The sequence below is a fragment of the Malus domestica genome, chromosome 13, assembly GCF_042453785.1.
Source record: "Malus domestica chromosome 13, GDT2T_hap1".
NCBI lineage: Eukaryota > Viridiplantae > Streptophyta > Magnoliopsida > Rosales > Rosaceae > Malus > Malus domestica.
In genome coordinates this window covers 27,287,171-27,300,475 of record NC_091673.1, presented here as the reverse complement: position 1 = coordinate 27,300,475, position 13,305 = coordinate 27,287,171, and positions in this window count along the sequence as shown.

The window sequence follows — 13,305 nt, the reverse complement described above, 5'->3', positions numbered from 1 at the left end:
TGTTTGGTTTGATAGTTTGTTCATGTCTACTATCCAATGTGATTCATTTACCTATATGATTATCTTGAATGTGATTTGGAACGACTTCCTAAATCTCATTCATACTCTGGCCAGAGATTCTTAATCATATCATAGAGTATTCTCCCTCAAACGGTTTGAAGGTTAGAGATCCCTTGTTACGCATTCACTTGCCTCCATGGCTAAGTGGCTTAACCCCAACTATGCCGTGGACACCCACGAATGGAGTGACTTTGACATAATCAAAGATCAAGGACCTAACCACAAGACAACTATGATGCCTCAGGTCAAAAGACTACTTTGCATTATCCCAACCATGAGTTCTCATGTGACATGAGTATGAGAACTCTTCGTTGATCGTGTTCAGTGAACTCATTCCTTATTGAGCACCTACGTACTTGTCTTGGTGTCAGTCACACCAATGACTCGAGACCAGTCACTCTCATTAAGAGAAGACATATCACATACTGATCTTAACGGACTGTCAATGCCCAATTGGCAATCCTATGATCAGGACCGTTTAGGATATGTATACGAAAGAGAATGGTCTCTTGAATCTAACTTTTTTAGATCGCATTCTCCCAATCACATATTCCTTGGACTTATTGTTTAAGCGTATAACATTTATATGAGACGGCTCAAACAATAATCTTTGCCCTTTATATTTAAACTACATTAGTTTAACATGTGAAATGTCCGTAAAGTATCATCATATGATTGGTTTTAGGGCACATTTCCAACAAAGATAATTTTCGCATCAAGTTTTGGCGCCGTTGCCGGGGATTAGCAACTTTGCTAATCCCTTGTTATTTCTTTTTGTTTATTTTTGTGTCTTTTGTTTTTAGTTACGACTTTGTTTCTGTTTGTGTTTTTTTTGTTTTACTTTTGATATTTGATTTAGTTTTGTTTCCTTGATTTCAGGTACTAGAGAAGTAAGACATGGATTTTGCTACCATTCAAGCTCAATTGGCGGAACTTACTTCTTAATTGTCACAATATGCCGAAAGGACCACAATGCAAAGTGTCCCTACATGTGGTGTGTCCTATGGGAAAGGATATCCAACTCAGCAATATTCTCAATTCCCTGCGAATGAAGATGCTTGGGGTTATCAAGGCCATAGCCAATCATGGGATAACATGTTTTCCAACGCTTACAATTCGGATTGGAGAGATTATTTAGATTACATAGAACCTCAACAATTCCAACAAGATGGATATTGGTAGCACGAAGAGGAGTTCCATTCAAGACCTATGCAGCCATCATAACCTCAAATACAATATGCTCAATCAAACTCAGGTTCATCAATAGATTATGATCGAATTTTTGATGAAATAAATTCTTTGGTGCAGGGCTCACAAAATCAAACCAATGAGGCTCAACAAGATGGATATTGGCAGCAATCTGATGAGTTTTATTTAACACCTATGCAGCCACCACAGCTTCCCTTACAACAATTCCAATCAAATTCAAGTATGTCCACGGAATAGTGATCAAAATTTTCAATTACTAACCTCCTTGGTGCAGGGGCAGCAAAATCAAAATGAAACAATGCTCAATCAAGCTAAGGAGATGAGCGAATTGAAAAATCAACTTGGAAAGATTATGGGGCACAAATTCAAGAGCAAAGTGAACTCTCCAACTCAACTATTGAAAATTTGAAAGAAGATTTTGAAATTCATGATGCTATCACTTTGGGAAGTGCTATGAAGGTTGGAGGTGAACCCAAGACATCCAAACCAAGCTAATACATGGATGAACAACTGATGCTTAAAGAAGAGGAGAATAACAAGGCCATGCCAAGGGAAGAACCACCCTTGCCGCAGCCCCATATGCCCTCTATGTCATCCACTACAACCAAGGTAAGCCTAAATTCAATTCGTCTTGACCCCGTTTCACCAAATGTCCTTATTCCTTGCAGGATCAAGCAATCCAAGGAAGAATAGGGTGAGAAACGCATCTTCGAAACCTTTCCAAAGAATCAAGAGCAAGAAGTGGATGGGGAATGTCTAGAATTCATCAAAGAAGATACACTTGAGACGAAAAGCCCAAAGAAGTTGGATTTTATAACACGGGACAAGTCATAACTCTCAAAACACCAAATCTCGCCAAGTCTCATATCCCTGCAACCTTCAAAGATGTGGTGTGCGTAATTGAGTTTGTGTCGGAGCAAGCAAGTAAGCCATCTTCTCCAACTTCGATTTTATTTTATACTAACTTGCTGATTTTGATGATTTAGGCACCTACATTAGAATTTAAACCATTGCCGGATCACATTAAGTATCACCTTCCATTCAAGGATCAATTCCATGCTATGGGCCCTATCCAAGCTTAGAAGGAAGTTTCGTCCAGCTGGAAGACGTTAAAGCAAGCGCTTCTTGGGAGGCAACCCATGTATAAAAAAAAAAAAGATCTTTGAATCGCTCCACAATCAGTTTTGTGTTTCTAAAAACCTTCCATTTTCTGCATTTTTATTTTGCCATGATTGTCATTTTTATTGGTTTCTTGTTTAATTGTTTTTGGTGTGGGTTTATTTTTGAAACATTGACAGATATGCAAGGTATTTTTACATTAAAATTCATTGAAAATAAACAGGAGGCAGAAAAATACAAGAGGGAGCCTTCATAAAGGCTGCTTAGGAGAAATCTCAGTAGTCGGCGATGCCACAGAAGGAAGAGGTATCAGAGATTGATCATTTGGAGCTTCACTACGCGGTACAGCCCCAAAAGACGAAGGCAAATGCTGTTGGAACAAACCCACAAACCTCTGATGATCAAGTAAAATTTGACTATCAGATTCCTGCATCTGGTCAATCTTCCTCTTCATGTTTGTAGCATAGTTATGTGCAAGCTTGTGCAACTGTTTATTCTTATGCTTGAGCCCTCTAATCTCCTATTTGAGACTCATCACTTCAGCCGCCAATGATTCAACTTGACGGGTTCGAGCAAATAGACATTGGGCCATATTAGACACAGAATCTGCACATTGCACACTGAGAGCCAGAGAATCCTTAACAGCCAACTCATCAGACCTTTTGGAAAGTAGTCTGTTATCTTTAGGAGTGACAAGGTTTCGGGCCTGAAGGGAAAATTATGAGTTTTCACATATAGGGTTTCAAAATGACTAACATGCATATACAAATCAAATTTAATATACGAAAGCAGCAGAAGCATTTATAACAAATTATCAAAGCTATAGTCATGCAAATCCCCTTCAAGGTTCATAGGTTTATTTATAATGCATCAAAACAATTTATAGAGAAGAACAAAGTGAAGGTTTAGTCTTATACCTCTTGATCTAGACATGAGACCAAGGATGGACCACCTCCAAGCCCTTTGTTCCTTGAACTCCTTGAGCCTAACTTCCCTCCTTGCCTCCTCCACTTTGATAGTATGAGTGCTCCTAGGTTCTCTTCAAGTTTCCAAAGTAGGAAACCTCTAAAGATCCTCACCCACTAGTGTAGTGAGAAGGATGAAGGAATAACCAAAAGGGTGAAAGATGTGTTAGTAAAAACACCCCTAAGGTGGCCGGCCTTTGTGTAGTTTTAGAGGGATATTTCTTTTGCCTCTTTGTTGTTTTAAACACACAAAAAACCCTTTTGAACAATATCTCTATAAAGTTCCTTATATAGACAAAAGAAACCTAGCCAACAACTTGACTAAATATCTCACCCTTTCCACACCTAAAATGGCCGGCCCTTTAGTGTTTGGTTTGGGCTTTGGGCTTTTATTATTTCAAGTCATCCAATGCTTGAATAAAAGCCCAATGGGTTTAGGCCCAATGGGCCCAATTAAACCCGAACGTTTCTTTAAGCCCAAAACGATCTTTATCGCTTTTATGATTTCTTTAGACTTTCTAAATTAATCACAACACTTAATTAATCCAATTAATTATTTCCATCATCCATTAGTTACTCACTACAATAGTGTATTGGTGAACAATCTTTTAGGTTCTAATTAGCAAGGCAGTGAGGTGATTGGCATCAATCCAATTGATTATATTTAAGTCAATCACTTAGTGAATTAAAACTTCATTTTGATTCACCTTTCTTCTTTGACGACTACATTTAATCATCTAGAAGAACTCACAAGCTATGAGTGACATCTAACCATATGTCATAGCTACCCAAGCTAATGTAGAAGTTTATTCGGAGAACCTATTCAGTTGGAATTACAATGTAATTCGATCCTTCTCTAAAACAATACTCTCAATCACATCATTAGGGTATGGATATATTATGTCAAACCCCTAATGTGATTATTCCTTCTTATATGATTCAATTGAGTCGTATAGGAACGCTTTCCTTTATTACGCTCGATACTTCGGCCGAAGATTCTCGAATCATATCTTAGAGTATTCTTCCTCTCTTATCGAGGATTAGAGATTCCTTGTTGCGCATACACTTGCCTTCATGACTAAGTGGCTTAACCCCAACTATGCCGTTGACATTCTGATAGATTGACTTTTGACATAATCAAAGATCAAGTACTTAACCACAAGACAACGACGATGCCTCAGGTCAAAGGACTACTTACATTATTCCAACCATTAGAGTTACTTGCTTGACATGTGAGTAGACCTCCATGCAAGTACTCTCGTTCGATTGTGTTCAGTGAACTCATTCCCTTAATGAGCACCTACATACTTGTCTTAGTGTCACAACACGAATGGGATGAGACTTTCCATCTTTCCAATTGAAGCGGACACAGTATGTACCGGTCTACGCATTGTCAGTATCCCTTCGACAATCCAATGACCAGGAACCTTTTTGGACATTTGGTTATGTGAAGAAGGTCTCTGTAGTCTAACATCATTAGATTACTTCTTCAATCGATCCATTGTCCATGGATACACTATTTAGGACATATATCGTTTATTGAGATAGTCCTAAATAGTATCTTTGCCATTTGATGTATAAGAGTCATCCATACATCGATTCAATTGTCCTGAAAGGTTTCTTCCAAAGATTGACTTTCAGGGCATATTTCCAACAGGGCCACCACCGTAGCGGTCATATCATTCTTCATCACCGAATCCCCAACGGTAAGAGGACCAGTAGGGGATATGAAGGATGGGCGCCATATGTTGTCTGGAGAAGGCATGGATGCCTATTCACCAAGGTTTAAGTCGAAAGGACGGTCAGAGGGGCCAGACATTTTCAAAGGTGTTGAAGAAAGAAAAGGTCAGACAAATCAGGATCTTAGAAGTGTAAGAAGGGAGTTTCTACAGGCGGAAATTCAAGTGTACTTTGAAACGAGCTGCACGCCTCTATAAAAATCAGCACTCGACGGGATTTCAGAGATCAAAGAAGCGAGCTCAGAAATCGAAAAGGCCAATTCAAAAATCGAAGAGGCGCTAGCTTTCTCAAAACCTAGGCTTGCTTAGAAACCACGGGCCAATCTTCTTTTCCAGATTTGTCCGCACTTGTCACTTGCAACCTCTGCACTCAATGGAGCTCAGAACTCGAAGAGGTGAGCTCAGAACTCGAAGAGGCAAGCTTAGAAATCGAAGAGGTATCTGCTTTTCCAAACGTGTCAGCATTTGTCACATGCACACTCAGCTTTGCGGAAATCACGGGCAGTTTGTCGAAACGTCGATTCCAGATATCGAAGAGGCACTTGCTTTCCAGACGTGTCAGCGCCTGTCACATGCACACTCAGCCTTGCAGAAATTACGGGCAATCTGTCGAAGATTTCTTGTGAAGTAGAAAGCACGTGAAGTTTACTGTTAAATTATCCAACAGTTGCCGACAAAAGTGAAAGAATAGTACCAGTTATTAATTCCTATAAATGTCAACCTTCACCCTCCATTGCAAGCAGACATACATAACCTTTCTTCATCACTGAGAATGCCTTCCCAACGAAGCCTCTTGAGTCACTCAGTATTCCTTATTCATTGGGATACCTCTGCAAACAACTCATCCAAAGCAAAAGTATTTCATATCATGAAGGTTGAAAGCAAGAGTATCTCATATCATGCTTTCTCCCTGTCCTTCTCCTTGTCGTTGTTTTCATCTGTGGGACAAGGAGAAAGAGAGCAATCAGCCAGCACTTGGTATCAATCTTCCGATCTGGAACCGACTGCCTGGAACCCCTTCCTGATTGCTTACCTAGCCTTGCTCTCGAGTACTCATCTTCAACATCTTATGCTTCATTTTCGTCTACCACATTTGCTTAGGGAACAGATAAGGGAAGTGAAAATGATACCTCGAAGCATGTGGAGACAATATGCTAATTCATCCTCAGCTAGGGACAAGGAGAAAGAAAGTAAATGGTGGGCACTTGGAAAGGTTGAAGAAAGAAATAAACCATCACCTCTACCTCGTGCCTGCCTGCCGTGCAGAAGAAACAAGCAGAGAAGAATGCAGACTGCACAATCAAATCAACCCAGCAGAAGGAGTCTAATTTGAAACCAAAGAACTCTGATATTCCTCGCTCAGAATTCCAAACCAGTTCGAGATCAAAGCTGTGGAAAGTCAACAAGATCATCTATCTCCAAAACTAGATTTGCGTTCTTAAACTCTACTCTGTCTGGTTTTTACTTTGCCATACTTGTCATGTTTATTCATTGTTTGTTTGTTTGCTTGTTTTTGTGTGAGTTTATGCTTGAAACATTGAGGATAATGTTTGATTTAAGTGTGGGGGGGGTCACCAAATTGTTTTGCATGAAATTCTTATGAGTTTATCACCCATTACTTCTAATGTTGTTCCTTTCCGTTTTTAAGTGTTTTTAAGCTGTTTTGAAGTGTTTTAGAGTGTTTTGACATAAAAATCAGAAAATCTTACAAAAATTTGAAAAATTATTTTGAAAAAAATCCTAAAAGAGTTGTTTTTGTGTGTTTATTTGTGTCTTAGGGTACCTTCCAACACAATGATGAGGATTTGGTTTTTAATTACATGACTGTTAAAGAGAGTTATAAACATGGATGAAAATTTGATTTACTCTTTGGTGTATGCTTGGTTGTGGTTATAATATATGAATTCACATGCAATCATATAGGAAAAATCAGTTTTTGTAACATGCTTTAAGGAGGGAACTCAAATGAACGCTACAACCTTGTGAGACTTGAGCCTAAATGTTTATTTGGAGAGTTAATAATCTTTGCATCATTATTTTCTAAAGTTGTTGCATGATCTCATTATTCTTTGCTTGGTTGCTACTTAGAAGACGTTTCATCATTTAGTTCCAAATGCTAGAACTCATTCCTATTTCATTCAAAGCATGCTATTGATTTGCATAACACATATTCAAGATGAAGTTGTGTAGTGACCACCAAAGCCAAATTGCCGTGCCCCTATTTCATTATGTGTTTAAGTTTAACCCTGTTGAGCCTTGTTAAGCCTATGTTCTTTGTTAATCCACACTATCCTTACCTAGCCTAGTTTTAGGACCATCCATACCCTTGTTCTTGAAGCATAGTAAAGCATGACTTAAAATGAACTCCTTTTTTATCAATGTATTACAGAAAGCAAGTGTGGGGGAAGTGATTCTTATATGTGTGTGTGTGCCAAAGTCCTTAATAAGGCACGGGTAGAAAAGAAAAAAAAAAAAGAGTGAAAAGAAAAAAGTTTGTTAAAAAAAGGTCCAAAACATTGAATTCGGCCCTAAGTGTTGCATGAATCTTCCCTTTGTATTTAAAAGTTGATTCTGCATTCTAAAGTGAATTCCAAGTGTCTATTTCATTGTTTTGCTTGCTATCACTTTAAGAACGTTTGTTATTCCTATCCTTTCTTTATTAACCATTACCCCAAGCCCTGTTACAACCATTGACTTCAATCTTGAGTGTTGTGTGTTTCAATTTGTGGAGTTCGAAATTGGTATGAGCATATGGTGTCACTGGTTCTCACATCTAAGTAGTAGCATTCCATTCATGAGATCATATCTAAACATGCCTAATAACTCCAGAAAATTGCTTTCTTTGTTATAACATATGTAAGTCCTAGTCTTTCGTGTTTACATTAATCTTCTCACATATACTAGTGTAGGGTATGTAGTCAGAAAATGTGTGTGAAAATAGCGAGTATCTTGTAAGAAATTGAGCAAATTCTCTAAGGCATGTTACTACATTCAAAACATCGTTTTAATTGGTTAATTGTGAACTAGTAAGTGGTGACTGTGATTAAATATGTGCTCAAGTGTAAAGATGACCAAAATCTGTGGGAATGATGATTTTTAACATGTCATGTTTCATTAAAAACCCCTGAGGTAAATGTTGGAAGGTCTAGGTTGTGTTTTGTTTGTTTTATTTGTTTTGTTTCGTTTTGTTTCTTTTGTTTTGCTCGAGGACTAGCAAAAGCTAAGTGTGGGGGAATTTGATAGGAGCATATTTATGCGACTAAATTAACTTGTTCTCATGCATTTATGTTGTTATTCCTTAGTTGTTTTAGTGTTTAAAGTCATTTTCGTGCAATTTCAGGTTCTAAGGACAAAGTATGCAATAAGGTGCATTTTGGAGCAGTTTTGGGCTTGGAATGGATAGCACATGCATGGAGCAAGGTGGATGGATGAAATTGAAGACTAAAGAGGCTAGGAATATGTTAAAGAGAAAGAAGAATTAGTGTAAAAAGGATAAAGAGCTCAGCCACAAAGGGGTGTCACTCCACCATTCACCTTTCCATCATTGCCGTGCACCACATTGCACTTCCTTTGGATTCCTATGCCTTGCATCATCATCCATGTTCCCTTCATTGACTCATTTGTTGCATCATTCCACTTCCTTTCCTTTATTTACCATGTGCACAATATCCTTTCACCTCCTTGCACTCATTGATTCACCACTTACTCACCTTTCCACCCATGCCATGCATCATCACCCTTATCCCCTTCATTATTTCAGATTTCATGCATCATTACATTGAATCATTGCACTCAATTGCTACACCATTCCTTGTTCCCTCCATCATTTTAGAATTCATGCATCATTGCACTCAATTGCTACACCACTCCATGTTCCCTTCCATTGCCATGCTTTTCCTCTATAAAAGGAAGTGTGTGTAACATAAATGGAGTTCATACTTTGTTAGATCATTCACTCCCATTTCAACATAACCTTCATCCAAACACATCCATTCATCTTCACATCCATTCCTCCATACAAACAAACCTTCAAACACTCACTAACACCTTGTGCCGTAGCAAAGGAAAGGAAGGAAAGTGCTTGGACATGCTTGCTGTCCAACTTGGATTGTTGGAGCGTTTAGGTGTTTTCTTTCTTTTGTTTCTAATGTTTAAATTCATTTCCTTTCATTTTGTTGCAAATATGAGTGGCTAAACCCCTCTTGGCTAGGGGTGATTTCAAAGTCATGACTATGTGTGCACTATAATTTGATAAATTCCAGTTATGAACTCTTGAATCGTGAATGCAATTGGCTTAACTATTTGATTGATAACTTATTTGTACTTGTTAATTAAGGGTCGACACTTAATTCACATGCATAAATCCATTGCTAGAATATAAGGAAGTTTCACATAATCGTTACAAACTTTTATTCACATGTACTGAAGGTCGCTTATAAACGATCGCATTAAGTTCAATTCCTAGCATAAGTGACATGATGTCATAGTTGCAAGTGCTTTGTCAATGCTTATGATTTTCATTAGACGTAATGATCTTTGATTGTATCTCTATTATGATGTCATGTAGGGAACTTTTGAAGAATTAGTGATGTTATCCAATCCAATAAAACAAGGAAAATCTGAGAGTTAATTAGTGATGTCACGGTTAATTTGGAGCATTGTCATTCATAATTCAATGAAGTAGTAACTGGAAATCAAGTTATTTGCATACATGTCATGTGTGGAGAAAAAGCCTCTAGCTATCCCATCCATCATCTTATTTCTCACATTCGTTTTACAATCTGTCTAGTTTTTCATAATTGTTTGTTTGTTTCAACTTCATCCAAATCAAAACCCCCCTTTTAGTTTCTTGTTTCAAAGTGTTTCAAATCTGTTTCAGTTTGTGTTTTAAAGTGTTTTGATTCAAGTAAAAGTCAATTTTCGTCTAAAGTCATTCCTAGTGTCTAGTTTAAGTTTATTTGGTTGTTTTAAGCTGTTTTGAGTATTTTAAGTTTGCTTTGAGTCTTGTGAGTCTTGTTAAGTGTTTTTAAGTTTAGTTTTATGTTTTTAAGTCAGTTTAGAGGTTATTAGCAAGCCCTTCTAATCCCCGGTCAAGAATGATCCCTACCTATACTTGTACTACAATTGTCAAAAAAGGGTTAAATTTGTGTGTTATGATAATTTTCGCATCAACCCGCGACCCGGACCCGACTTCTCCTTGATTTCCGATGCCTATTTAGTGAATTTTTTGGCAAATTGCAGCCACCCACTACCTGGAACCAACTCATCATTATCTTCTCTTCCATATTCATTAAAAAATTAACACGAATTGACCTCGAATTCTTGGGATAGCACCGGTGGGTCGCAGGTGCATGGTGGCGGAATCCGCCATTTGTGAAATGATTTCCATCGATCCTCACCATGAAAATACCTCCCTTAAGCTTAAGAACAATGCCCAATTATTGGTTGGAGCGTCAGAATCGATTTGAGGATGAATCAAGGAACACCTAATTCTAGGGTTCCGGCGGATCAAGGCTGATTTCAGGTGGTTCTTGGCCGAATTCGACTTCAGCCCAGGTATGAAAAAGTCTCCTCTCACTGAGATCTACATGCTTGTAAAATTTGGTAATTTTTGGAAATAGTTGAATTTTCCGATGAGACGGGGCAGTCGGCCGCCACGTGCGGCGGTGCATGGGCCGAAACCCCACATGCCGTTCCTAGACTAATTTGGATACCCTGATTCCATATGTGACATTCGATTGACGAAATCCCATCATATGACTATAATTATGATAGAGACCGCCACTTGGACATTAAATGAATCGACGATTCGACCGTTGGATCATCACCAAACTTTAATACGTTATAGCACATAATATTTGAGGACATTAGAAACTTACGGATCGGGAATCGTACGGATCTCCCCAAATTGGATTTGTAAGTTCTTAAAATAAAACATCGACCGCCACATGAATCTATGATTGGCGGAGATCCGACCATCGGATCGTGGTGAGATTTTTGTAGGATGTTCTATGAGAATAATGAGGACCCTACCGTTGATAGAGAGTTAACTTTTGGTCAACATGTCTCGAAACGTTCTAGATACTAAAATTGGTACTACGGGAGACAAGTCTAGTGATGCGACAATTATCTTAACACACAAATTAAACCCTCTTGTTGTCAATTGTAGTAAAAAATGTAAGTAGGGATCGTTCTAGGCCGGAGATTAGGAGGGATTGCTAAAACACTTGAAATTAACTTAAAAACGTAAAATTAAGTGTTAAAACACCAAACTAAAAAGACTCAAAACTAGTTTAAAAGACTCAAAACTACTTAAAACAATGAATTAGACTCTAAACTGACTCTAGGGATGGTTTTGGACGAAATTAGGTTCTAACTTGACTCAAGACACTTAAAAACACAAATCAAAACAGATTTTGACTAATAAAACACTTTAAAGTAAAGGGGGATTTGATTTTGATGAATTTGAAAACAAAACAAACAGATTGTAAACTAAAACAGATTTTGGACGAATTTGGGTAAACTATGGATGATGGGCTAGCTAAAGGGTTCTTCTCCACACATGACACACTTGCACATAAACCAATTTTCAGTTGTTCTTTCGATAAATCATGAAACTCAACACCCCAGGTTAATTAAGTCCGCTTAAATTAACCTTCAAGTTCTCCTTAAGTTATTGAATTGGATGGGAAAACGCATACAACAATTCAAGCATTCTTTAAAAGTCCTTTACGTGAACAGCACAATAAAGATACAATCAAAGATCATTAAGCATTATGAAAACTATAAGTATTGACGAGGCATTCGTTACTATGATGAGCATGAAACTCCTGCCAAGAATTCATTTAACACGATCGTTTATAAGCGACCTCCACTACTTGTGAATATAAGTTTGTAACTATTAGGTGAAATTCCCTTATACTCTAGCATCATATTCATGCATGCAAACTAAGTGTGCACTCTTAATAAACATACACGAATAAGTTATCAATCAAGTAGTTAAACAAATTGAATTCACAACTTATGAAATCACAACTGAAGGTAATCAATTCATATTGCAAGTATGTCCATGGCTTTGAATTCCCCCCTAGCTAAGGGGGGTTTAGCTCCTCATACTCACAAAGCAAAGATAAACAAATTTAGATATTGAAAACAAAGAATGAAAACACCTAAAAACGCTCCAACAATCCAACTTGAATGGTAAGCACGTCCAAGGGTCCTCCTTCTTCTCTTTGTTGCGGCACAAGGTGTGTTTTTATGGATGAGTGGTAAATTATGGTGGTGGATGGATATAGGTAGTTATGGTGAAGGGTGGATGGGTGGATTGTGTTCTCTCGGCCAAGGAATGAAAGTGTAAGTGTATGGAGTTGTGAGATGTGAATGTAGTGTCTTTTGATGGATCTTTTTCTCCTCCCCCTTTGTTATGGTGAAGGGTGGATGTATTTATAGGCTAGGGAGAGGACCACCATCTAATTAAGGTGGTAGTGGTGTATGTTTTGGTAATGAGTGGATGTAATGGGTGTAGTGGGTGAGTGTTATGGTAATGAGTGGATGTAATGGGTGTAGTGGATGAGTGTTTGGTAATGAGTGGATGTAATGGGTGTAGTGGATGGATGTTTAGTAATGAGTGGGTTGTGGTAATGAGTGGATGTAATGGGTATAGTGGATGAGTGTTTGGTAATGAGTGGATGTAATGGGTGTAGTGGATGGATGTTTGGTAATGAGTGGATGTAATGGGTGTAGTGGATGAGTGTTTGGTAATGAATGGATGTAATGTGTGTAGTGGATGAGTGTTTGGTAATGAGTGGATGTAATGGGTGTAGTGGATGTGTGTTTGGTAACGAGTGGATGTAATGGGTGTAGTGGATGGATGTTTGGTAATGAGTGTATGTAATGGGTGTAGTGGATGAGTGTTTGTAGTTGTAGGTCAACACACTTGCACACACACATGCTGATTTCTAGCCTTCTAATCTTCAAAAACGTCCATCCTCATGTCTCCATGCTTGCACCATCCAATCTTGGCCCAAAAATGCTCCAAAGTGCTCCAAATAGCACTTTGTTGCCAACTTTGTTATTTGAACCTACAAACACATGAAAATAGCTTAAAATACATAATTAACTAAGAAATAACAACACAAATGCACAAGAACAAGCTAACTAAGTCGTATAAATATGCTCCTATCAAATTCCCTCACACTTAGCTTTTGCTAGTC